This window comes from Ostrinia furnacalis, unplaced genomic scaffold, assembly GCF_004193835.3.
Source record: "Ostrinia furnacalis isolate ACB-3 unplaced genomic scaffold, ASM419383v2 OfSCF1172, whole genome shotgun sequence".
In the NCBI taxonomy this organism is placed as follows: domain Eukaryota; kingdom Metazoa; phylum Arthropoda; class Insecta; order Lepidoptera; family Crambidae; genus Ostrinia; species Ostrinia furnacalis.
In genome coordinates, this window is record NW_021131411.1 from 1,753,013 (window position 1) to 1,779,351 (window position 26,339).

Genomic DNA, 26,339 nt, shown 5'->3' on the forward strand with positions numbered 1-26,339 from the left:
TTTTTTTAAAGATTATTAGTAATTTGTTATTAAACAAATTACTAATACTCCCGTTAGTTAGTAACTTTGTAGACTAGGTTTATTAGAAGTTTGTTTAGCATCATTATCTACACTAATATTATAAAGAGGAAAACTTTGTTTGTTTGTTTGTTTGTTTGTTTGTTTGTTTAGTTGTAATGGATAGGCTCAAAAACTACTGGACCGATTTTAAAAATTCTTTCACCATTCGAAAGCTACATTACTCACGAGTAACATAGGGTAAATTTTATTTTGGAAAAAAATAGGGTCCTGTAAAATATTTGGGATTTTTATAAGACGTTGAATAGCGCCATCTATCGTCATTGGTTAAAATCTTCTCGCGCCTGACAAAAAATTTTGAGGTTCGTAAATATTTATGAAGGCAAAGCTGTCAAACGCCATCTATCGACATCATTAGTAAATTAGTAACTAAATATTACATGTACTATGAATAGCGCTGTTCGTAAATAATATTGAAATTTAATAAATAAAGATATTTTATGTAACTGAACCATTCACTGTATGTACCTATTTGAATCATATCAGAANGTGGACGTCCTATGGCTGAAATGGTGGTGGTGGTGGTGGTACATATACTGAAAATGTATCATTAGAATGATTTCGATTTCTCCTTAGCCCCCGTAGTTGATACTACGGGGGCTAAGGAGATAAAAGGAGGGTTGGAAGTTTATATTATGAAAGTCCTATGTGTTTAAAGCAAGAGAGTTGAAATTTAAAATGTATGCGCTATAGATGCTAAGAGCGGATTTTACGAAACTCCACTCCTAATGGAGTAAAACGAGGTCCACGCGTACGAAGTCGCGGGCGGCCGCTATCTCTAAATATAAACTCAAAGGTGACTGACTAGCTTACTGATATAGTGATCTATCAACGCACAGCCCAGACCACTGGACGGATCGGGCTGAAATTTGGCGTGCAGGTAGATGTTATGACGCATCCGCTAAGAAAGGATTTAACGAAACTCCAATCCTAAGGGGGTAAAACGGGATCCACGCGTATGAAGTCGCGGGCGGTATTACATAAACAGTTAGAGATATATTTGATATTGGAGAGTAGAAGAGACCTCTACATGGAATTTGGTGGCACTTTTGGCAATATATTGTTAAAACGGTTGTGTAGTTGTTTCTTCCAAAGTACGGAACCATATTTTACATCAGAGGGCTGTTAAAAGATTGAAGTACCCTTAAAAATGGTTATTATTACATTTAAATGTCCCACCAGAGTATCGTACCCAAGATCTCCTTCTTGAGTAAAATTTAAGTTGCTTTTAGTTATAATGAATAGTTATGCCATGTTAAATAATTCATGTATTCTGAGGCCACAATAATGTCAGTAAATTAACACTTTGGTGGACAGTATAAGTTAAGAATTACTTCCCAAATGACACTACTTATTCACATACATTGCCTATGGGAGTGGTGTCCATGTAAAACGAGTCAAAACTATGACGTCTATAGGCGTTCTGTCGTATCATTCTTTACTACCTGAACGCCCGTGGACTTTACTGTCCATCAATGTGTTAAGAACCAACTACTTATACTTCAACATCACCAAGTCATTTAATCTCATCTATAGAAGGAAGGTGTTCTCTAAATTATACTCCCAACGCTGACACAAATTTTTACTTAACATCTTATAAAAAATTTAGAAAATCAATTGAAGTGCGTAACGTCACTATCCCAAGACCTTTGCGACTCAGGATGACCTCCGCAAACCCCGATTGCATCTTCTAAAAAGCAAAAAGATTCTAATTAATGCATTTAGTGGCAAACGCTGCCTTCTTAGAACCTGTCCACGTTTGTAACACTGATATGTCACCAGCGCAGGATATCTTAACCCGTTCGAAGGACTAAATTATACGGTCCGGTAAAAAATAAAAGGGAACCGTCGATGCTCCGCGTGGGTTCCGTTCGGTCACAGAACAATGTTGTCTGTAGATGCCGCAGAAAGAAAAAGGGGTTTTTCACCATTTTGATCATTTGTACCTTCCTTTTGTACAGTAATTTCAGTTCTATATTGTATTCAGATAGGATAAAATAAGTTTATTTCCCAACTGTGCCAGAAGGAGTAACTAAGTCAGGCAAATAGTCTCTTCTTCGATAGTGCCATTATTGAGCCTTGTCAAACTATAGTCTTCTATAGAAGACAGTCAAACTAGTTTCTTTTGTTTCTTAATAATTCTTTATTTTAATTATTTTATTCAATATGGTATGGACTAGTTCATACTCCATAGGCATTTATTTCGCATAATATGACTCTATAATGAAACAAAAAATGAGCATTCAGGGTTTCAAAAGTAAATACAAAGCTGCCTTACTTAAAAAACAGATAGATGCAGAAGATCTTCGTTGTGGTTACTGGAAATTACTGCCCCTAAGAGATTATTTCGCGTAGCATACAGTACAAAACACAAAAACACACACACACACACACACACACACACACACACACACACACACACACACACACCACACACACACACTACACACTTACACTACACANAGAAGATCTTCGTTGTGGTTACTGGAAATTACTGCCCCTAAGAGATTATTTCGCGTAGCATACAGTACAAAACACAAAAACACACACACACACACACACACACACACACACACACACACACACACACACACACACCACACACACACACTACACACTTACACTACACAGACAGAAAAAGTGTATTTTTTTTTCTATTTTTTTGTAAATTTAAATGTTTTTTTTTACTCATTTTTTTTTCTAAGCCCTCGTGACCATTTTTTCGACCAACACCTCAAGAGAAATGGTGGTGTCTGAAAACCAGCGCTGTCTAGGGCAGGTAGTCCTTGGCGGCACATGCTGAGCCACCTCCATTTGCTTTTTCTTTTAGCATATAAGTTATTTTTGTTTCTTGTAATTCCTTTTATGTGTAAAAAGCAATAAACGTTTTTTTTAATTTAATTTTATTTATTTTATTTTTTAATATTCCAGAACCAAAATAAAGAATTTAGCATACATTCCCCACGCTGCTGGGCAGGCAAGTAAAAAATGCCTGACGCTTTTACGTCATGTCATCCACCAAAAATTAGTTGGCACACAGCTGATTTATGTCTGTTTTCACCATCAATCCCTAATTTTTAAGTGACACATTTGAAAGCAAAATTCCTGCCTATGTGTTACCATATAGGTCACTTAAAAATTAGGAATTGATGGTGAAAACGGGCATTAGTCACCCAATATTAAGGACTCTACAGGCTAAGTAGTCTGCGGCCTGTTAAAATTCTTGGTCTGATTGTTTATTGTGTGTCGAGCCGTGATTATTGTCAACAGGTATTTTAAAGTCCCTCAAGAACGTATTGTTACGTGTTACGGAGTTTTTGTTCGCCGGATTTATGCGTTTCGGTTACATATTATGGACGAACTGGATTGATTATAAAGTTAGAGTTTGACTTTTTGATTCTAAATAGGTACTGTTTTAGTAAAATGTATGAAACTACTTTTGCAATGGGACTTCTAAGTAACTAATAGTTTGCAAGTAACCCCAAAGTTCTTTGTTGTAATAAAGAATTTGAAAAAAAAACTTAATTTTTACGTTCCTAACTCTGGATGGCAAATACTCATTGCTGACTAAAGTTTTTGTGCTTTCTTTTGCCCTTTATTCTCTTAGGTAAAGTTAAGGTAGTTGGTATTAACAAAAGCTCTACATGAAAATGTGCAAAACGTGTTAAAGCAATAACATTCATAAAATAAGTTGAATGATTTTAAGTATTGTTGTAAGTTGTATTGTCGATGATACTGAATAAACATTTCTTCTTTCTTTCAAATAAAAATATTTCTACATCCATAATAATAGCTACTTTCATCATAGTATTTTAATCTATCTTAAACAATATAATTAGGTACACTTAAACCACTTAACACAACCTCACTTCCACAAAGTACAAATAATTAGATACCCAATCACCTCTAAACGCAAGTGTGAATTCTAAAAACAAAAAACGCCCGATTCCGGTGGCAGTGGCCGTTAAAAAACAAAATGGTGGATTAGCATAAACCTCGGGGACCCCACACACACTCAATTATGTGACTTGTCTGTTCGCGCGCCGTGTGCGAGCGCCCTTATCTCGATCCGGCAGACATTATTCGCGGGTGATTTTATGCTGCTGGGTGGATTTGTTTCTGTATTTCTGTTTAATTAAGTTCTTAATGGACAGATACTTGGTTTGTGTTAAGGAATTGTATACTTTTTAATACTTACTCATACTGTTGTGTAGTTAATACTAATGTAGCTTGGATTTTTTTGACATTAATTACAGTGGAAGGCATAATATAACTTTCAACAACTTATCAAATCATTTTAACAAATTAATCACCCAACTAAAGAATCCGCAATTTTATTATTTTAAAGGGCTTGTTAGCTCCACGTTCCTTTTTTATTATTGTTTTGATCCTCAAAGTCTTTTTCTTTCTTTTTTATTGTCTTGGTCTTATTTTAGTCCTCACGCTTGTAGTTTTGACATAACTGGGCTTACGTGCCGTGTGTAGTCACCCTTATCGCTGATTTTGTTTTATGCTAGTTTTGTGTATTATTTCATGCTATATTTAGTCAGTTTTTCACAAGCCTTTTTTCAATGTTTTGTAATGAATGAAAGTGGCATTATTTTCTACTTGAACATTTAATGCCGCATAATAGTCTTTGAAAACTTTGACGGAAAATAAATTATTTTTACGTCGAAAAGTTACAGTGTAAAAAAATTGACATTACAACGACCACATCATATTATTATGTAAGTGTTTTTCACAGCCTTTTTTCAATGTTTGTAATGAATTAATGTGGTATTATTTTCTACTTGAACATTTAATGCCGCATAATAGTCTTTGAAAACTTTGACGGAAAATAATTTATTTTTATGTCGAAAAGTTACAGTGTAAAAAAATTTACATTACAACGACCACATCATATTATGTAAGATAATAACTTATTATAACTTGTATAATGTTCCCGATTTCATAAAAGCTCAAGAAAGTAGCTTACTAAAGAGCTTTCTGCATCACGGTTCACATTAGCACCCTTCTTTCAAAGCCAAAAATAGTGATCAATTTCTAACTAAAGGAATTTTAAGCAATCTTAAACATTACAAGTATAGAAATAAAGACATCTTGATTTCAATGGACATCAATATTTATGAGTGTGAATCCACACGTTTTTGTATTGGACTATAAACACGTTTAAAACAAGTAGGAGGTACCAATGGGAGGAGTGACCGCCCCACTCTTTTATCTTTTGTGATTGATTGTGCCCAGCTTTTTTGTAATTTTAATCAAACACCAAAAAGTAATATCATAATCTTGTTTTTGTGGCTTTATTCTTTCAGAAATATGTCATTTTTGTGTACCTTATACATAAAGTCGTTTAAGCCTACGAGTACACAGTATTTAGATTGGGTTTAAGCGACTAATATTGTATTAATAAGTTTCTGTGAATAAAATTAGCATTTATTAGTGTGGCGCCATGTAGAGTCACGCATTTGAATATTTTAAATCCTAAACTTGACTCCTTTGCCCGTGTAAAATAAAGTGTTTCTGTCAAAATAAAGTAAAATTTCTGACATTTCATACCTGTAAATGAACCATCACTACCGTGCTCTAAAAGATAATTATAGGAACTCATTGAAAATAAGTGTTGTGCCTGCACCATAGATGCTACTATCTCTTCCTACCTTATATAATATTCTACTAAATCTAGTTATATCTTTACTATACTAAATTACTGAGATTCTTGTTTTTTCTTTTTTAAATGTTTGTGTCAAACAAAATGATATTTTTCTTACTATCTATCTACATAAATCGATTCCAACACTGTATTACATTTTAGACCACCAATGGAACCTTAATTAAGTCATAGGCAGCCAATTATGCTAATAGTTTAAAACCGAAATAGGCTCAAAGCTCAATTTTACGGAAATGCCTTGCTTATGTATATTGCCTAAAAAGCAATTCGAGTTGGAGTAATTACGTGAACTGCCGCGTATTAATAACCAGCGCCCGCGCAGCGCAGGCATTTAACACAGTTAGCGCGGGGATATATCTTCATTACCGAGTGTACGCAAAGGGGCGTATGTACGCGTTATTGGGATTAAACACCGGCGGCGTTTACACCGTACCGTAATAGAAAATGGTGTAGATTTGAAATAAACGAGGCATAGGAAAACCTCTATTATTGAACACAGTTAGCGCGGGGATATATCTTCATTACTGAGTGTACGCAAAGGGGCGTATGTACGCGTTATTGGGATTAAACACCGGCGGCGGTTACACCGTAGCGTAATATTTAGAAAATACTCTACTTAGAATTCTGTTCCTAAATTCGGTTTGGCATGCGTTCCCGCATCATGACCGGTGTGATTTTTATAATATTAAATTTTCGATAAAAAATGAGTTTTTATCTCCTCGAATTACAAACGAATTCGGCTTGGCTCGCACCGTGACGGTGTGAGTGGGTGCCGTGAGGCGCGCTCGTCCCCGCCCGCGATAAAGACAGCGACGCCCGGCATTTGCATAGCGCCACACAGCGCGCGACCACCCGACCGCTACGGAGTTTATTGCCTAGAACCTAATTTTTCACCCTAGATTTAGCGTTTAAATGGCAAGATTCTGCAGTAGCCATAAAAATAGCTTCTATCTCCTGGAATTACAAGCGAATTCGGCTCGGCTCGGCTCGCACCGTGACGGTGTGAGCGGGTGCCGTGAGGCGCGCACGTCCACGCCCGCGATCAAGACAGCGACACCCGGCATTTGCATAGCGCCACACAGCGCGCGACCACCCGACCGCTGCGGAGTTTATTGCCGCGAGAGCCTAATTTTTCACCGCAGTTTCGGCGTTGAAATGGTTAAAGAAAAACACCAGTGGGCTTTGAAATTTCGTAAGTCCAATAAACATGGATAAACTTTTATCGAGGCATTTTATCGATTTTATGCAAACGCCCATACATTTGTCGTCTGATATCATCGATGAGATTTTATCACGGCGCTTATCCTTGCCTGGCAAGCCCGGTTTCCACCAAAGCGGAGAGGAGAGGACTTCGTTATTTCACATCGACTCTCCGCTCAACTTTGTTTCAAAATCTGATTGATTATGCAAAACATATCTTATTTTCTGAAACCGTGTATCAGGATTGAGAATGGGTATCCTTCCGTTTGGCCAAATTACTTTTCGCCAAATTTCACTTCGCAAACAACTTATCGCCAAAGTTTCATTTTCCAAATGAACTTTTAGCAAATGTACTTTTCGCAACTAATTAATTTGGTAAAATTATCATTTGGCAAAATTTTACTTGGCAAATGTTTATATAGCAAATGTTTTATTTTGCCAAATATTATATCCCAAATAATTTATTTGGTCAAATTGACACATGCTTACCCACCGTTACCTATAAATCAAAGCATAAAGCAGATGATCATAGTTTTCACAAGAATTTTGTGTAAAGTAAGAGATTGCAGGAAATAGTATGGTTGCAGAAAGTAGGTATTGCAGAAAATAGTAGGTTAGGTTAGGTTAGAACAGTGACCCTTAACGCACGAAGGCGAGTGAAGCGTGCCGCGGCAGCGGTCGCCGAGCGCTAGAATCACTTCTATTGTTAATTAATCATTTGAAAATTTCGGTAAAAAGCATGAAATATGAAAATTAAATTAGAATTTTATATTAACTACCTACTAAACAAAATAATAACAACAAGCTAATTTGTATTCCATTCTATGCACCAATCAAATTATTTTGTAAATAGTTTATCGTGAAATATTTTTGCCAAATAAAACATTTGGCAAAACATACTTTGCCAAACAATAATATGCCAAAAACGACATTTGCGGATTAAAAGTTTGCAATAAGTAGTTTTGCCAAATGAGAATTTGCCAAATGAAAATTTGCGAAACGTTGTTTGCGATGTGTTAATTTGGGAAACGTTTTTTGGCCAAACATTAGTAATCCTTGAGAATGACATAAAAGGAAAGCTTGCTTCACGGCAATTACAATCGCGCGAGCTTAATTTTTCCTGTGGATTCAGCGTTAATCAAAAACCCCAGAAGCTGGACTTGAATAAGTCTTAAGGAATATATTGAACGTCTTAGTTCTTAGGATTAGCTGTCCAGATTATGAATTCAGCAGCAAAAAGTAATTAGTTATATCATGCACATAATTGCTTCAAGCCTCCAAAACAATTTCGTGTAAACCACATACCCTTAGAACTAAAATTGCTTTATACATTGCTAATCAAGTGTATTGCTAAACCGCTCATTATTTAGATTGTCACAGGGAAATATCGCTAAGGCGACACATTACCATTTCGTGCGACATGAAATATTTTTATAGTGCCACAGTTGCACTCTTAAATTTTTAACGAGTTCGCACAAAAATTTGCATGTGCCTGCGGAGATCCGTCGGCTGATAGGAGAACCGTATCGTAAAGAGCTTCGTTAACATTCTAATAGTTAATGAGAACCCTGAAATATGACTCTGATGAAAGCTCGTTTTAAACCTGTGTTATCTGTGTGGTCTGTGGATTATACTGGTTTGCAAAATTGAAGCCCGTGCGCAACACTGTTGACCAATCACATTTTCTGCATACATTTTATGTCATGCGTTTACTGCGCTGTCATTTTCGTGAACTTTGACCTGGCAACGACTTATAATCACAGATTAATTGGGGGTCTAATTAGATATTTAGGTAGGTGTACCCGTAACTTTATTTTAATGACAGTATTTGTTGTATCTACTCGTATTAATTGAAAAAGAGGCCGCCATTTCTTCTCAGCCCATATGTTATCCCGAAGTGGTGGTAAGGCAAGCTATATTTGAGTCGTTTACAAGTGCCCTAGAAAGGGCCTAAGTTCTGAATAAATGAGGAGTGTCTTTTCAAAAGGGGATACCTACATTCTATCTTATTTTTCACAAAATGGGAAAAACTTATATGGGAAATATTTGCAGACCTACCGAAAAGCATTATTTCTGTTTTGAAACTATTTCATTACAGTGTTCTAACTACACTTTTTGCCAAAAAATATGACTTGTTAATTTAAAGTTACAGAGTTCAGAAAAATCATAATATCCTCTTTTGACACGGATCTTTTATAATATCCCCCTTTGTTCTGTACTTACTGTAAATATCCCCTTTAGTTGAGCCTACTATTTTGTAAATATCCTCTTTTGTATTGTACATCTCAAAATTTTAAATGATAATAAAACACAGATTATTCTTTTTTTTTAATAATAATAATGACCAAAATTAAAGACGCTACTAAACAGAATTATATTTTTTTAATTATTAGACATTCAAATCCTGAGCCCCGATTACGGTAATATTTAACGTCTACAATCCAGACACGCTTCTTCGATTCTGCGATACGATTGGTCAAAACAGCTGACGTTGACTGACAGCTGACTGTTTTGACCAATCGCATCGCAGAATCGAAGAAGCGTGTCTGGATTGTAGACGTTAAATATTACCGTAATCGGGGCTGATTTGTCCAATATCAGGTGTCAGACAATCACACAACATAGATTCCGTTTTACGTTAATTTTGCGTTCCGTTGAGTAAAATGTCTAAAAATAAATCCTAAAGCATAAAGTTAAAGGAAATAAAACACTATGTAAAAGTAAATATCCCGTTTTGAAACGGCTAATTGGTATAGTGTAAATATTTGTATTGTAAATATCCTCTCTTGTTATGAAATGAAAAATAACTATTATTTTTTTAATTTTGTAAGTGTAAATATCCTGTTCTGAAATGAACACTCATATTTAAATTTAAATTTGAAACCTAGTTAAGTTATCATTGTAATTTTATTGAATTGTATTCTGTGGTTGTGCCTATAAATAAATAAATAAATAAATAAATAAATTTGAAGCTGCTTTACTTGGGAGAATATCCCGTTTTGATTAAGATTCAAGTGACGAAAGTGAGTATTCAGCACTAAGAACAAGACTGCATACTCAGTTTAATAAATAATAAAAATGTAAATATCCCCTTTTGAATAGACACTCCTCAAATGATTTCATTTGATTTGACATTTAGTAATACAATACCAAAAAAGTCTGACGGAACCAAGTAGAAACAACAAGGTGCAAACTTGACCGCATTAATTTGCGAGTAAAAATTTTGTAAAGCAATCTGGTTGTCCCACTTTTGTTATTATGGTATTAATATGTACCCGGAGTCACGGTACAATTTCCCTCAAAGAGTTATTTTACGTATAAATTAAATAGTTAAGCTAGGGTTTCCCACGGCGACGTCACAATTGAGAAAGTATATGGTAGAGCCATTTTGTATGTGAGAATATTGATGATTAATAATTGTCTATTGATCTAATATTGAATTAATTCAGCAAAATATACCTTTATGTTTATTAAACTTAATACTTTATATGCCCTCACAGGATGCATGTGATGTACTACCCTACCATTTACCAACTGTCAAACCACACATGTAATGCAATAAATGATTTGATTTGATTTTGATTTGATTCCTCAATTTTATCAATGGATGAATTTACCGACTTTATCAATGGATATTTATGTACTTAATCACTTTATCAACGGATGAATTTATATTTCTTGGACGCATTTTCACATTACTTTAATAATTTGGGTAATATCTTATGTGTGCAATAAAAAGAAATTGATCTTGTAGAGGAAGGTATCTTCTATCGCCAGTAGCACATCTCCACCGCAAAACCATGGCAGCCAATTGTTTTCAGGACATGTGTGTGTTTTCAGTCACCATGTTGCTTATACGGGGTAGTCATTTACAATTTTTTTGTGTAATTCTTACCACAAAGAAGAGGGTACACTTCTAATACAGGTTTTTATAAACTTACAAGAAGTTGTACCAAACCCTGTAATGATAAAACTTGTAACTTCAATAAATGAATTTATTAAACATTTATTAATATTAATCATCTCTGAGATCGCGTAAGATACCTTGGATGGCTTGAAATCACTACTCTCGGTGTAGAGCGTATTCCACTCAATAGTTCACGGGTCTAAACCTACTGTACCCTAGTATATTGTGGGCACACGATTAAAATGGAAAACTGAAAGGCATATATCAAAACATTTTAAGGTTATTGTAGGAAGCTTGCGTGAATCCGCTTTTTGCTGAAAACTTTTTAATTGCCAAATGAATAAGGTTACAAGAGTTGGTTTAATGGTGCATAGAATATGACAGAACAATGGTATTTTGTAAAAAACTGGAATAAAATAAAACCAACTAACAAAACTAGGTAAGCTGCATGACCTAGTACGTAGAGGAGACTGAGGTGAGTTGTCACAAAGCCGATTTCTTTGCGCCTATGACAGTTAGCGAGCTGAAAATTTCACGCAATCTGTAGTGTTGAAAGAGCAATGAATTCGCGACGTTTCTAGCTGGTTAAACAGAGAAATTGACTTTGTCACAACCCATCTCTGTTACAACTCTCCTCGGTCTCCCCTACAGTTCATAAAGCTAGACACTGTGGCATCTAAGAAGGTTGTGCTAAAAGCTATTTCACAACGTAAATATTATGAACTGTATGCTGTTGATTGTATTAGACCTAGTTATACAGTTACACACAGAGACCTATATAGACAGTTACCTAAAAAGGCACAAAGTCGTTCATTTTAAAATTCATGAGTTGCTGTAGAACATTTAAGGCTAAATTAAACATAAATAAAACTAATGTTTTAAAAAACCACCGCTCGTGTGCTGGACTACAGCGGCAACATAATATGCTATGACATAAAACTATGAACGAAGATAAAACTATAAATTAAACTACTTTCTGAACATATTGAGTCATCACAAAATTCCACTAAGCCGGCTTGGTACTGAGTCCAAAACCAAAGTTCAAGCTCCCAAAAAAGCCAAGCAAAAACTCCCTCAGGAACACAATTACGTAATAAGTACGGCATAAAAACAGTATAATGCGCCCGCCAATACATTAGCGAACATCCTTATTTACGCTGTAATTCCCAAGATCACTCCTCGGGCGACCATCCCTAATTATTTAAACAAGAGAATCGGCCACCAATTCTTTCGTGCCAGTGGCGATATTGGCCACCACGCGATATTCGACCTTATTTTTAAGAAGATAAACCTTTGACATTTCAACTTTTTTTTAAATCACCAAATAGGTCGTGACGTTTGAAACAATGGAAGGAGTTTCGAGAAAGGAGACTGTAATAACGATATGGGTATGTCGTATCGGTAATGGATATGTAGGGACAGATTGAGTAGGGCTTGAAATCAAAATTGATGCTTCCTGATAATTGAGTGGATTCGCTTTTTATGGCTTTTACGGGTCAGGTGTTTGGCATTTGCAATCAAGGTCCTGGAGTCCACTTTCACACCACTTATGTTGTCTATGCTAATCGTATTTTAAAATAAATTGGGCAGGAGGAATAAATGATGGGAGGCAGAGTTAATGAACTTATTGACGTGTATTAATTAATAAATTGATGAAATTGGGAATGAAGCGTATTTGAAATAATTAGGTATTGCAAGATTGCAACTCTTAAAAATCTTAAAGAAACGCAGCATCGTACATGACAGTTACAAGTACATTACACCAATATTAATGTTATTTTTTGGTTACTGCCAATGCCAATTAACATTCAGATGGATTTCCAAAATCATGTAACTGGTAGGGCAATTTTTCGGTCACTCATGCGCAGACCTGCGCAGTGGTTTCTGAAACGGTGCTTCGGTAGCTACCACGCGTCGCTTGCGGGCTCTACTCTTCTTCGTTACGTTCTCAATTCACTTATCTTCGAATCTTTCACACACTTCAAGATCCTGACACGAGTGAAAAAGACAAGTAGATTGATTGCGTATTTCAGAGTACACCCGCTGGGCACAGTGTCATGTTTTGTATGCCTCATGGCTCCGAGCAACCAAAAGCTCCCAATCGACTAATATTTGAGCAATTATTATAATACAACCGGAATTTTAACTTTTTCAATTGGTTGAAGTTTTTGTTAATTAACATTTTCAAGCTAATTGTGATGTGCTTTATTTTTTGTTTGTGATGCACATGGGTAAGCCGCCGTTTCTTTTATTACGAGAAATTAATTTGTATTATTTTGAGCTTTGTCGGCGTAATTTTATGAGTGCTTTATTCTCTGCCGTTTACCTAAGTAGGTATGCAATATTGCGAAGTTTTGAATTTTTTTTTAAATATTTTCATAATTAATTCATCAAAATCATATAAACACTGACAGACTGAATTCATTTTCAACTCAACTTCCAATCTCTCGCTGACGAAATCAAATCCAAAGACTGGAACTTTTTTCTAGACATTAAAGACCCGGACATAGCTGCTAAGACCTTAATTGACACGCTCCAGGATGTGATTGCCAGGCATTCCAACACAGTAACTTTCACCAGAAGAAATAGGCCATTGAAGCCTTGGATCACAATGAGCCTCGTCAAATGCTTCCAAAAGAGAAACCGAATGCAATTACTTGTTAGGAAAAATCCTCACGATGCTGATCTAAAATACTCATTTATTAATTACCGTAACATATGTAACCAAATAGCTAAAAATCTAAAATCTGACTACTACAAACAAAAGCTCAAACATAATTACAAAAACAATAAAAAAACATGGGAAACTGTCAAAGAAATTTGCCATATAAGAAATGTTAGATCAGAAGCCGATGCATTGTTGAAATTGTTGCCTACACCAGAAAAGTCACTCGACTTAGTCAACAGTTACTTTACATCTATAGGAAAGGAACTTGCTGCTGATATCCTAGCCAGCAGGGGTACTGATGAGTCACAATTACTAAAAACTCTCCCAAGCACTAGTAACTTAAATTCCTTTTGTATGTACCCAACAGACTTCATGGAGATCGATAAAATTATTCTAAACCTCAAAAACAGTAGTGCACCTGGTATAGATTCTATTCCAACTAAGGTCTTAAAGAACTCCCATGCTATTTTGTGCTCCATGATAGCTCATTTATGTAACCTTAGTTTTTCATCTGGAGTTTTTCCTGCTATTTTAAAAAAAGCTAAGGTTGTACCTATCTACAAGGGTGGTGGGCTGGAGGAGGTGTCAAACTACCGGCCAATATCCCTACTGAGTACAATAAGTAAAGTTATTGAAAAAGTAGTCAACTCTCGACTGACAAATTTCCTAGAGAGCAAACAACTTCTAGCTGTCAATCAATATGGATTTAGATCTGGTCGAAATACAGAAGATGCCGTTACAAACCTCTCGAAGATTATAACTAGCTCACTTGATGGAGGCGAAAGATGTCTGGCTATCTTTCTAGACCTGAAAAAGGCATTTGACACTGTATCTATTCCACTACTCCTGCACAAAATGGAAGACCTGGGAATAAGAGGCATCACTCTGAAATGGTTTAGAAGCTATCTCTCAAACAGAAGTCAAATAGTAAAACTTGCGGATTCTGCCAGTTCCAGTCTGCCCGTTACCTACGGNCGTTCGTTATCAATAAGCTGATTCCATATCAATAACAAATTTAAGAATTTTTAGTTCACTAACTGCTTACTTAGATGTTTTTCCAAACCCTTAATAGCAGTCATAAAAGCAGCTTTTACACATCGCAGTATGACTTTAACTGCTTCGGTAGAATGAATGGGTTAGTTCTGAGAAAAAAGCAGCGTAATAAACTCAGTTAGGTTAAATATAAATTTTTCGAAGAAGAAAATTCATGATGCCCAATTGACCTTTGCTGAAAATTAATTGATAAAAAAATTCTCAATCAATTAAACACCACATTAACCACCTTAACGCCATGTCCCATTCATGAACATAATATGGGCCCAATCACCACATCGCTCGTTAAAGTCGTGATAATTTTTCCGCTCGCTACTCGACATCCTGATATCGGACCAATTAATTCTTTTGTACTACACTTTTGAGGTAAAACACAGCGGTATCTTACATAGTTGTAACAGGGATCATTTTGCAATAAATCTGGTTTCGTGCAGTTTGTGCTGTCGACGGTACTGATAATTTCGCACACAACCCTTGACAACTCAGATAAGTGAACAAAACTGAGAATTTAAAAGCCAATTACATAATTTGCATAAAACAATGGGATGAGCCGGTCGTTTAATTTATTGCCGTATCGAATGTGCATCGTCAGCTAAATACGCTGGAAATGTGGTAATTAGTTTTCCGCTGTCACTATACAATCAGTCACTGACCGTAAAAGGGAAAAAAAACAACCGAATTGAGAACCTCCTTATTTCGTTGAAGTCGGTTAAAATAGGTACATATTAAGAAGAAAATATTTTACTTACTAGCGGCAAGTGTAAAACACGCTTATTTTGTACGAGTAAATACTTTATCTTGTCTGATGAAGACTTTGGCCAGTTTAATTCAAAAATATCTGATCTTATTGCTGTATTGCACTATTCGGAATCTCGAACTTTGATTGTAAACATTAATGCCTGTCTATAACTAGTATTATATTATCTGTGCTAGAACTGAAGGTTTTGTAAAGGTATTTTTGTTTAACCTACTTATAATATTTAGTTCAAAATTATTGTCTGCAAATTAATGAATATGTTTGTGATAAGCTGGCCTTATTTAGGATGATTCTAAACCACTAAATCCTGGTGGTTGCATTCGGTTAGATTAGCGGTTATCCCGCCCATGTAATGGAATTAGCAATAATAAACTTGGTATCGGAAACGTATCAATATTTAGGATTTGCATACTAAGTTCACTTATTTAGAATTTTCAGCATATCTACTGCAGTTGACATTATACATGTAGATGTTTAGTTACATACAGCAAAAGTCTCTCTCGCTCTACCTTTGGTCTGATCACCACTTTCTAGCAGGCGAAATGCAGGCCAAGAGCTTCCTCGTTGTGGATAAAAAAAATATAAAAGAGAAATTCGAAGTTTTTTTATGACTATGTTATGATTAATCAAAAACTTTCATCAACTTTGATGGGAACCAGGCTAAATTTACCCCAAAAAAGTATACAGCCAGATATTTTTGTAACAAAACAACGGGGCGAGGGCAAAGTTACATTATTAATGAGGCTTAATCATGCGAACTCCACGTGATTTCCTGAAAATTATAGCCTCGACGAAATTTTTAAATTATACAACACAATAACCAATTATACAGGCCAGTAATTTCTCTATCCGAAACATCAGAGCGGAAAATTTGTTTTCGCAGACAAATAAACATACGTCAGCTGGATAATGATTGCACGGGCCGTTTTGCGGGGTACTTAATTAAAAAGAATATTCGCCGCTTTTGTTGTTTGGAAACGGACAGAGCCGCGTTTTTGTACCATACGAGGTATTTGAATTAGCTTTAATGGGATATGCAATAGCAAATGGGTTGTCCATTAAAAACCCGTATGAGAACAACATAATACATGACGTCCCCATTAGATCTGCCGCTGCCAATTTGTCTTGTGAATTTTTGTCAACAGCACATTTTTATTGAAAAATACCACCTAAACAACTATATGTAGGATCATGTGAATCGCTGAGCTGACACTTTTTTATAGTCTTTATTTGATCGAGATGAGAGTGGCACCTACCCCATGACTGCGTTTCTATCTTGCAGTGGGTACTTATTGGTTCATTGACAATATTTTTAGTACAGAAATAAAACTACCAGAATGCATCTGCCACGTTTTCTTCATTAATATTTACCAAGAGCCATGCTCAATCTTCATCTAAGGCTCTTACCAACTGTAACTCTATATAACGACAAATAACCCGGAAGAAAAATCGCCACCAATTTAGTAAAGGACTAATAACTCCGCAAGAGGCCCTATCTTGTCGCTAGATGGCAGTTAAATAAGCCAAATTGTCCATCCCTTCGGACGGAGCCCAGTTTTATAGCACCTTATATCTTCTAGATTTGCCACTCCTTTTTCTCTGATAACATCGATTCATTATTCCTTTTGTTTTTGGCAAGTATACTAAACTTTTAGTTACGATAATTTTCTGTTTTGCAGAGTAGGTACCCTCGACTATTAAAACACCCTATATAAAAGCCCTTAAAGTGCTTCTTTGTTGTCTTAATTTGAACAGACAAAGAAGCTATTATAATTAACAAGATATTGTCAGAAAGGAATAATAACTAAGAGTTTGATATAAAAAATACGAATCGTTTTATATGATAAGCTATTATAATTAACAAGATATTGTCAGAAAGGAATAATAACTAAGAGTTTGATATAAAAAATACGAATCGTTTTATATGATAACCCTGTCATTTTTTTTTATAAGAGCGTGTGCTATTATCGTAATTTAACCAACTCATACAGATTTTACGAGCCCCGCGTATTGCTTTTGAGAAAGCAGCAAAAATATGTCATCAAAGTCCTGAAATACTGTATCAAAGTCCCCGTTTTCTGTCTTATCAGCGATTCTGGGGACATATACCAAAATATAGCGACATTCCCCTATCGGCCCCTAGCGAGAATCGTATGATCGGGGGTTTTCGACACCCCTCCCTCGCGCTTGCTGCAATGACGTAATCTTTAAAGAAGATAACTAATCTTCCTAATTGATCTTTTTCCTTGATGAGTTAAACAAATGAGAGAGAAGCACAGTTATGCGATGATAGGCATTAATACTTAGGGTTTTAGGAGTATTTTCGGCTGTTGTATTTAATGGCAGTGTTTTGTTTTCTTGAGGACCGGTGGCGGGATGCGGATTACGCAAACCTCTTGTTAGAATTTGTGACGGTTTGTTGTTATCGTGATTAAATGTGTGCGGTATAGGGGAGAATGTGGAGTGATCATCGACAATGTGAAATTTATCCCTTTTAAGATGAGCATTGAGCATGCAAATGTGCAAGGAATAATTAGGTACTTCATTTGTTTAATTCTTCCTATACTAAGGCTAAGTTGAACCTCCTAACTTTGACCGTAACTACAACGATAACCGGTGTTTTTTGTGTGGAGTTTGACAGATTTCTGACTTTTTAAAAGTTAAAGTAAGATGGTGCAACCCAGCCTAAGTGAGCTTTCATACTTTTGTCCAGCAGTTGACGGCACTAGGTTGAAGCGAACGAATCTTCATACCCATTATTAGGGATAATTTTCTAAAAAAATTTTTTGAACTCTATAACTGTTTTTAAATAAATAAATAAATAAAAAAACGTTTATTTGGCACAACACAATACAATTTACAATTTTAGTTCTTGTTTATTATAACTTTGCCGTGAATATCAATTTGGAATCGATCCCTATACCTACTACCATCTTGCAAACAAACATCCTTCAACAATATTGGTACACCATCTATTGTAAGAGAAAGATAAACACTTCAAATCTATTCAAAACCAATAATGGCCGTCCATTGATCCACAAACACTAGGCTAGATTACAGGCAGGAGACGTCCTGGAACTTAGACTCAGGCTAACTTCGAAGTTTACAGCCTAGCTTTAAGTTCGAGACTTGCTGTTGAGTCTGTTTTGTAAGTCTTGGAAAAAAGCTCTACATATTTGTAGGTAGTTGTTAGATTTCTTGGAATTTATGTATCTATTGATTTAGATTTTTAAACTGACAATACAAGGCTTTACATTCTTTGATGCTAGTTTTTTCGATCTTTTTTCATCACCATTTCAGCCACAGGACGTTCACTGCTGACCATGCCTCCCTCAATGATGTTTTCCATATTGACCGGTTGGTAACGGCTAATTGTAGCGCCTTCCAGCTACCTTTATGACGTCATCGCTACACCTCCTTCTTTGTACAATTCATATTATTTTGTGACCCTGTAGGTACAGTCACGGAATGAAAAGGTTCGTNATTATTTATTTTGGTCTTACTTCAGTACTGTATTGTTTTAAATGGAAGAAATCGGCACAAACTCTATAATTGGGTATTTGACACCATTCCCCAATAACTCTAAAGCACAACTTTTTTAAAAAGACACTTCTTTCTGGTCTTAAAAATTTAATTAATTTTTAATTACCTGTAAATTAAGATTTTTGGTTGCATTGTAATTCATAAAAGTAGTTTCATTGAGTTGACAAAATTGTGACGTCACATGCTAGTATTGCCATACAAAATCTATGAGAGAGTCTCGTTTTGACAGTTTTAAAAAGTACGTCAATTGATTGGTGGTGTCAAATACCCTATAGTTTAGTTGTGGTAGTAAGCAATCTACCTTTAAATAAAATCAACAGAATATGTTTTTAAGAGCAAAATTAGCAAGTATTGAAATATTAACCGTATGATACGATTATTGAGCGAGACATGTATAACAATGCTCTCTTTAGGGAAATTATCCATCACTTTCACAATTTCCATTTTTAAACTCATTATGAATTGAATCCTGATTCGACGCCATCTTTAAAACTCTAAAGTCTTTATATTCTCGAGCATAAAGCTTAAAATTGACTGATTCACCTCATGCATAGGCCATCGTGAATGACAGTACTTACGCGTTCGCAAATTTTCGGCCAAATTCGCACATCCCGCCATTCGGTGTTAATTACGTGGAATATTATGCCGAATTACAGGTCGGTGAGCGAAGGTGCGAAAATTAGGTGTTAAAACAGCTAAAGGCTTTTGGGAACACGCGACCGAGTGTCGTCGCCGACGGCATATTGAGCGGTGAAGCGCGAAGTTGATTTGCGCGTGGAATAATAGAAGTAATAGTCCATAGTTTTGGTGCTAACATTGCGAATTGGCGGTTGATGGTCAATATTGTCTAATATTGTAATGACGCGATATTGTAACGCTGCTATTGTAAGTTTATCTTAAGCAACTGACTCTCACACCGCAGAATACAACATTAATTAGAGAGAATAGATATAGAGCAGCTTTCTTCAGTACATGGGCACGAATAAACACACGGTAACCAAATGTAATAATTGCAGGACAATTTAACATTTAACTTACCTGAAGAAGTTCAACGTAGTGGTAAAGTACAACAAACAAGACCACCCAGCTTAATATTGCTTATCTACTTAATTTATCATTATTCAGAATTATCCAGTGCACTTTATCTACATGGAAATGATATGAGTCATTTCCTATGCAAAAGTACGTGTTAATTTTGGCGTGTCGGCGTTTAAACGGTCCGCTCCTGAATGCCGCGTTTCCCGCAAAAAACAACCGAGTGCTTAATTAAAGGTAATTTTCTAAGTTTTCGTTTTCACACTTCTTAATATTAGAGTTGTATTTTAAGTGGCAGAAACACCAACTCATTTAAAACCGGAGCCTTCGCATAAATGTCGTTTAGCAGCCAGCGAAATTATAGGAGTTAAAACCAGCTGCCTGTTGGATGATATTTAAAATGGCATGAATGAACAAAAAGTTTGTATTGAATTATGCATTAAAATGAATTAGCACATTAATGTTGCTTTTCGCTTTGATTTTTTTTGTTTACCTACCGAATATTAGTCAATATTTTTGACGGTTAAAGTATATTATAAGTCCGCTATAATCCTTCTGTATTTTATCTTTTAACATCTTTGTATTTTATACTATTTCTTGTTATCACCTCACCAGCAATTTGTTGTCATCGTTGATTTAATTAATAATATAAATAGCCTTATTTCTCGAAAATACTGACCTTTTGCAGTTTCTAAAGTAAATACTGTTGAAGCTTTTATAAATGTTATAAAGACTGTCTGACACAACACGTCTGTTTTGCAATTAAAGAAAAAAAATCAAGTGCATACTCGGGTGAATGAAAAATACTTACTATAAACGTTTTAAAGCTGCTAGTGATATTCGTGAGAAATCAGTTACATAGGAATTAAACAAGAATATCTATTTCGGCAGGATTGATTATATTTTTTTACCCTACTTTGTAATGAATGAAAAATTCCCTTTTTCTTGAATTTAAATTGTTAAGTTTTCACTTCACGAAAATTTACAAAACTATGTTAATTATTTTAAACTCAAAAGTAATACAAAAGTATTTGTAATATGTTGTAATTACATATTTAAGACATTTAAGTAAGAAAAATATGCAAAAAACTAGGTAAATCATGCATGCAAACAGTATAATGCGTGGTTCCAGCTCAAATTAAATAAAAAAGTGCAAAAATGTCGGTAAATCGTATCGTATCGTCGGCAACTGCCTTAAGTTAGTTCTCAGCGACTATTGTTACTGTATACTGTAGTAAAGCCTCCATGAGAACGGCTGTAAGCATGCAAACAGTATAATGCGTGGTTCCAGCTCAAATTAAACACGGCAAGATTAAAGACTTTCGGTCAGTTTACGTTACAAGCGATTGTTAAAAATTTAGAGATATGCAAATAACGTTTGGTGTGAATGGGGTTTTAAGTTTAATTTATAAAATTAACACTATAGACTGCAAAAACTACAATGTTAAATGATTAGAAGATTCGGTAGTGTTCCTTGCGGCAGTCGTCGTCGTCGTCGTCGTCGTTTCAGCCGAAAGACGTCCACTGCTGGACAAAGGCCTCCCCCAAGGATTTCCACAAAGACCGGTCCTGCGCCGCTTGCATCCAGGTACTTTCCGCGACCTTCACCAGATCGTCGGTCCACCTAGTGGGAGGCCTGCCCACGCTACGTCTTCCAGCTCGTGGTCGCCACTCAAGAACTTTTCTGCCCCAGCGGCCATCAGCTCTTCGAGCTATGTGCCCCGCCCACTGCCACTTGATTTTAGCGATTCTGCGGGCTATGTCAGTCACTCTGGTTCTCCTACGGATCTCCTCATTTCTGATTCGATCACGCAGGGAAACTCCGAGCATAGCACGCTCCATCGCTCTTTGGGTGACCTTGAGCCTTCTTATGAGGCCCATAGTAAGCGACCACGTCTCAGAGCCATACACCATCACTGGCAACACACACTGGTCAAATACTTTTGACTTCAGCGGCGGCGACTTCGGCGGCAGTCGTGTGACGGACATATTCATGTATTTTCTAATAGTATTTTCTCTACATTGCAAATTTGTACCAATCGAAGGTAATGTTGGTTACGTCTGAAGATAATACAACCACAGATAAATACAAATCTTATAGATACTCAAGTTTTATCAATATCCAAATCTTCTATGCTTCTGGCACAGATAATATAATACTAGCTTCTGGTAAATTAGATTGTATCGTGCGATGAATATCATGACTATTTAAATAGAATGCAAGTATAGTAGGTATATACATATTTGTCCAATATTTACCTAAGTGCTCCTAGGAACTTACAAGTAAACGTATCAAAAGCTCAAAATAATGCCAAAGTATTACAAAAAAGCTCTCTGGACGTATGAACGTATTTTACAGCTTTCACAAAAGTCAATTAGTCACCTAACTTTGATCCTAATATACTCGCTACCGCTTCTAACTTATAAAATAAGTTTATAAAAATACTAGTAATCATAACCAGACCCTGAAACAATCGCGTGGTCTATCAAACGGCTGTTGCTTTGTAGGGTTGCCACTGGTCCGGGATTCCCGGACATCTAATTAGAAATGCGTCCGAGAGCGTCCGGAGTGACACAGGTAATAATAGAGCTGTGCAATACACTAATATTCTTTACAAAAAGGAAATATTGGAAATATTTCCTACCCGACTAATAAAAAAGCAGTTACGTATGTTTCGAAACGACATTTTCATACTAATCGTCACTTTTAATTAGGTTTCAACGCGCGTGCAACTTTTATTACTCGTAACAATGGGTATATTTTCAGTAAGGGGGTTATGTTTTCAGCATGAAAGTTTGCAATAAAGTTCTTAACTTAACTTACTCAGTGCTTGGGATAAAGAATTGGCACGAGAGGGATGACATTGACATATTATGACATGACAGAGCATACAAATTATTTGAAAGAAATCTGAATTCTCATTAACGTGTGACGTCTCAATAACACCCTCCCGTGCCGCTCCCATACCTCATGCACTGACTATCCTATAGTTTTAGCGGGATTGAAAGCTTTATTCAAAATATTTTTTGTAGATGGCAACCCTACCGTATAGGAAGCGTAGTTTTGTTATTACATACAATAGATCCCACGGTGGGAGCCAGCGTGACGGTTTCGCTACTTGAGACTCAGATTGTAAAAAGTTACACGTTATAAAGTTATATCTAAGGTTGAATAAAGGCAAATTTCTATTTTTTATTTTTATTTTGGAAGCACAGGCAGCTTTGAACTCTTAATATACATACAGGATGTTTCCTGTAAGGTGTTAAGCCAAAGCCAGGTGATAGTTTTGAGGACCATATACCACTCATAAGGGGGTGGAATCCATAGGTTTGGTCCACACCTAAATTTTAAATAACCTACTCACCTATCTATCTATTCGGCTTGAGAGGGAAGGTTTATCTATACTAATATTATAAAACTGAAGAGTTTGTTTGAACGCGATAATCTCAGGAACTGCTGGCCCGATTTGAAAAAATATTTTTGTGTTGGATAGGTACTTGGATAGCCGATTTGTTGAGGAAGGCTTTAGGCTATATAACATCACCCTCTACAACCAATAGGGATGGAGCAGTAAAGAAAAATGTTGCAAAAACGGGAAATATTATTCAAAAACTATTTTCACGCGTACGAAGTCGCGGGCACAGCTAGTACATAGTATACAAGAGCTTTTTGACGGCAACCTGAAAATTTCGAGCTTTTCTATAATATCTAGAGTCGAGGACTTAAAATTAAATACTTTTTCTTTAATGTTATCCTTACCTGTAATCTACACGCAATTGTACCTAATTAATACTAAGCTTTACTTAGTTCTGGACTAGGTAATTGATGGGACAGGAACTTAGAAAGAAAATTGTATACCCACTGCCTACTTTGGCCCGCGACTTCATCCTAGTAGATCTCGATAAAAATACCGTTTTGCCTAAAATATCAAACAGAGATTCATATGGACGAATAAATCCACCTTCATAAATAAATAAATCTATCTATACTTATAATAAATCTGTAGAGAGGTCAATTCTGTACATGAAATATATTTACAAAATAATTATCAGGGGGTGATTAGTGATCGATACTGATGCCAAAAATGCAATCAGTAAAATTTTTGTCTGTCTGTCTGTCCGTCTGTATGTTCCATAAAGAAACAAAAACTACTCGACGGATTTTAACGAAACTTGGTACAATTATTCTTCATACTCCTGGGCAGGTTATAGTATACTTAAGAATTCCCACGGGAACAGGAATGGCGGCCGCTAGTACCTAATAAGATGTTTTTTTTCGGACGGTTGCTAGCAAACTTGGCGGCGCACTGTGGCAGACGAGGCGAAGAAGATCGGCAAGATTTGGAGCGAGATCAAACGCATAGCTCAAGACCGAACGCGATGGAGGACTGTTGTGGACGCCCACTGCCCCATCTAGGGGACATAGGACCATAAGTCAAAGTAAGTCAATAAGATGTTTAATTCAGTTAAATTGCTTTACTGCGGCATTACTCCTTAACGCTTGTTCAGGTCTTTCGATTACTTTATGAGTTTTTACTGTCGTTCTTGCTAGCATCTTCCAACTTGCTATGTTTAAAAAAATCGGCACATCTAAAGATACAATTATTAAGATAGAAATTAACTCTACTGAGGTGGAACAAAGTAACTTTTTAAATTATTTTTAGAAGTCCGATTTAATTCCGGGCAGTGCCGTATTATCCATAAGGCACTTTAGGCCAGTGCCTAGGGGCCCACTATGACCAGGGGCCCAGCACTCCCGATTAAAAAATGAAAAATAAAAAACATAATTAAAGATGATGTTTCAGAAAAGGTCAATTTTCAAGAAGTTTTAAACGATTTTGTATCTAAAAAAATTAGAAGTATACCTTTGCAATGTTTTTACTAAAGCCTGTTGTTGATAATGATGGTACCTTCATTCAATTTCGTAATGTAGACAGTAAAAATTTCCAAATTGCGTTGTTGTGGTATGAAAAAGGGGGGGGCCCGAAACGAGTTGTGCCTAGGGGCCCCGAGATGGTTAATCCGGCCCTGATTCCGGGCAGTTTATATTATTTTTAATTTAAGTACCTATCATTGTAACTTTCTTATTCGTTTCTAATTAGAAATTAATTCATTTACTATCGCGCCGGAGGATCCAAAGGAAGATTTCTAAATGGGATAGATATATTTAGAAAAATTGTAATACCTAGAACTTCATTTGTCTAGTTTTATACTTAGGACGGTTAAAATTATACTGTACTTCGGAGCTTTTGAACTGGGTAAGATTGAGCCACATCTTGTGAGTTAACTGACTCCAGGGTGTTGGTAAGGTCTTGTCTGACCAGGGCTACGATCTCAGTTAGTTGTCAGTCAACAAAAAGAAGAATATGAAAAGTTAACTTGAAAGATGAAACTCGTGCGTTGATGTCTTTCGTTGCATGTTGAAAATAATTCTTTAAAACATAAAAAAACTACTTATAGGTTTTCAACTCCATTCTTATAACATTATTTTAGCATATTGATGATGTATTCTAATTAAAATGATAGAAGAAAATAAATTTTGAAACTCACCTAGGAGATTAAAATATCTGCAACTTATTGAAAATTACGCAACCTCAAAGTTTGCATAAATTATCATTATTCAACTCAATAAAGTCATGATCGTCACTTGCAAAGTTAATCAAAACTTTTTAGAGTCCACGTAAGTCAAAAAGTTCTTAAAAACACTCGAAATTATAAATTCAAACTTATTTAAAAATCAGTAGCGTATCACTGGCATGCACAGAAAAAAAAAACAAAAGGCGCGGCGAAACGTTTTCGAAATTCAAAACCGTGCGTTCCGTTCCGAGTCCGCGTAAGCCCTTCGCGGTGCGTGGCGCGGTTGTAACCGTGAGTTAGCGTGTCGGCCCGGGCCCCGCCTACATCGGAACGGAACGGTGGGGACGATACACCTCTTAGCTCTTCACACTTCCCTCATACCTACTAGTTCCACCAGCATAACTTGATCCCCTTGCCCCCTCCCGCTCAAACCAAATATCGTTCTTTAAAGGGGGATTCCCTGCCCATCCGAGGATCTTCTTTAAATTGTCAATTTTCAAAACCGTGAATGCGTTCCGTTTATTCAATTATAAACTTTATTTTTAACTACGGAAGAGAGTAGAGTCGGTAATTTTTGATGGGTACAATGTATCTGGTATTCCGCGGGGCGGGAAGCTAAGGACTGTTAAATAGATAAGATACGAATGCGGATGTATAGATAGAGCTGAGGACAAGAAATGGCGCTAGCGAAATTGTAGAGTGGAATTTATTTTTGCTAGTTGATATTTAGTCGGAGGAATGAAACCCTAAAGAACTCTATCGTTATCCTCTTATCCTTATCTTTTATAAGATATTTAGATAACTATTTATAATCGAAAAAGCTTTTTGCTTGAACTATGATAAAAACGAA

General features: G+C 36.0%; 1 protein-coding gene across 1 annotated transcript in view; it reads right to left on the minus strand.

The window, feature by feature from the left end:
* The window catches only part of Poxn (paired box pox-neuro), a 42,883-nt gene extending 17,123 nt beyond the window's left edge, over positions 1-25,760 (minus strand). The window contains exon 1 of the mRNA XM_028303010.1: positions 25,463-25,760. The gene's annotated coding sequence lies outside the window, so the exon portion shown is untranslated. The remainder of the gene's footprint in view (positions 1-25,462) is intronic.
* Positions 25,761-26,339: the final 579 nt, after the last annotated feature.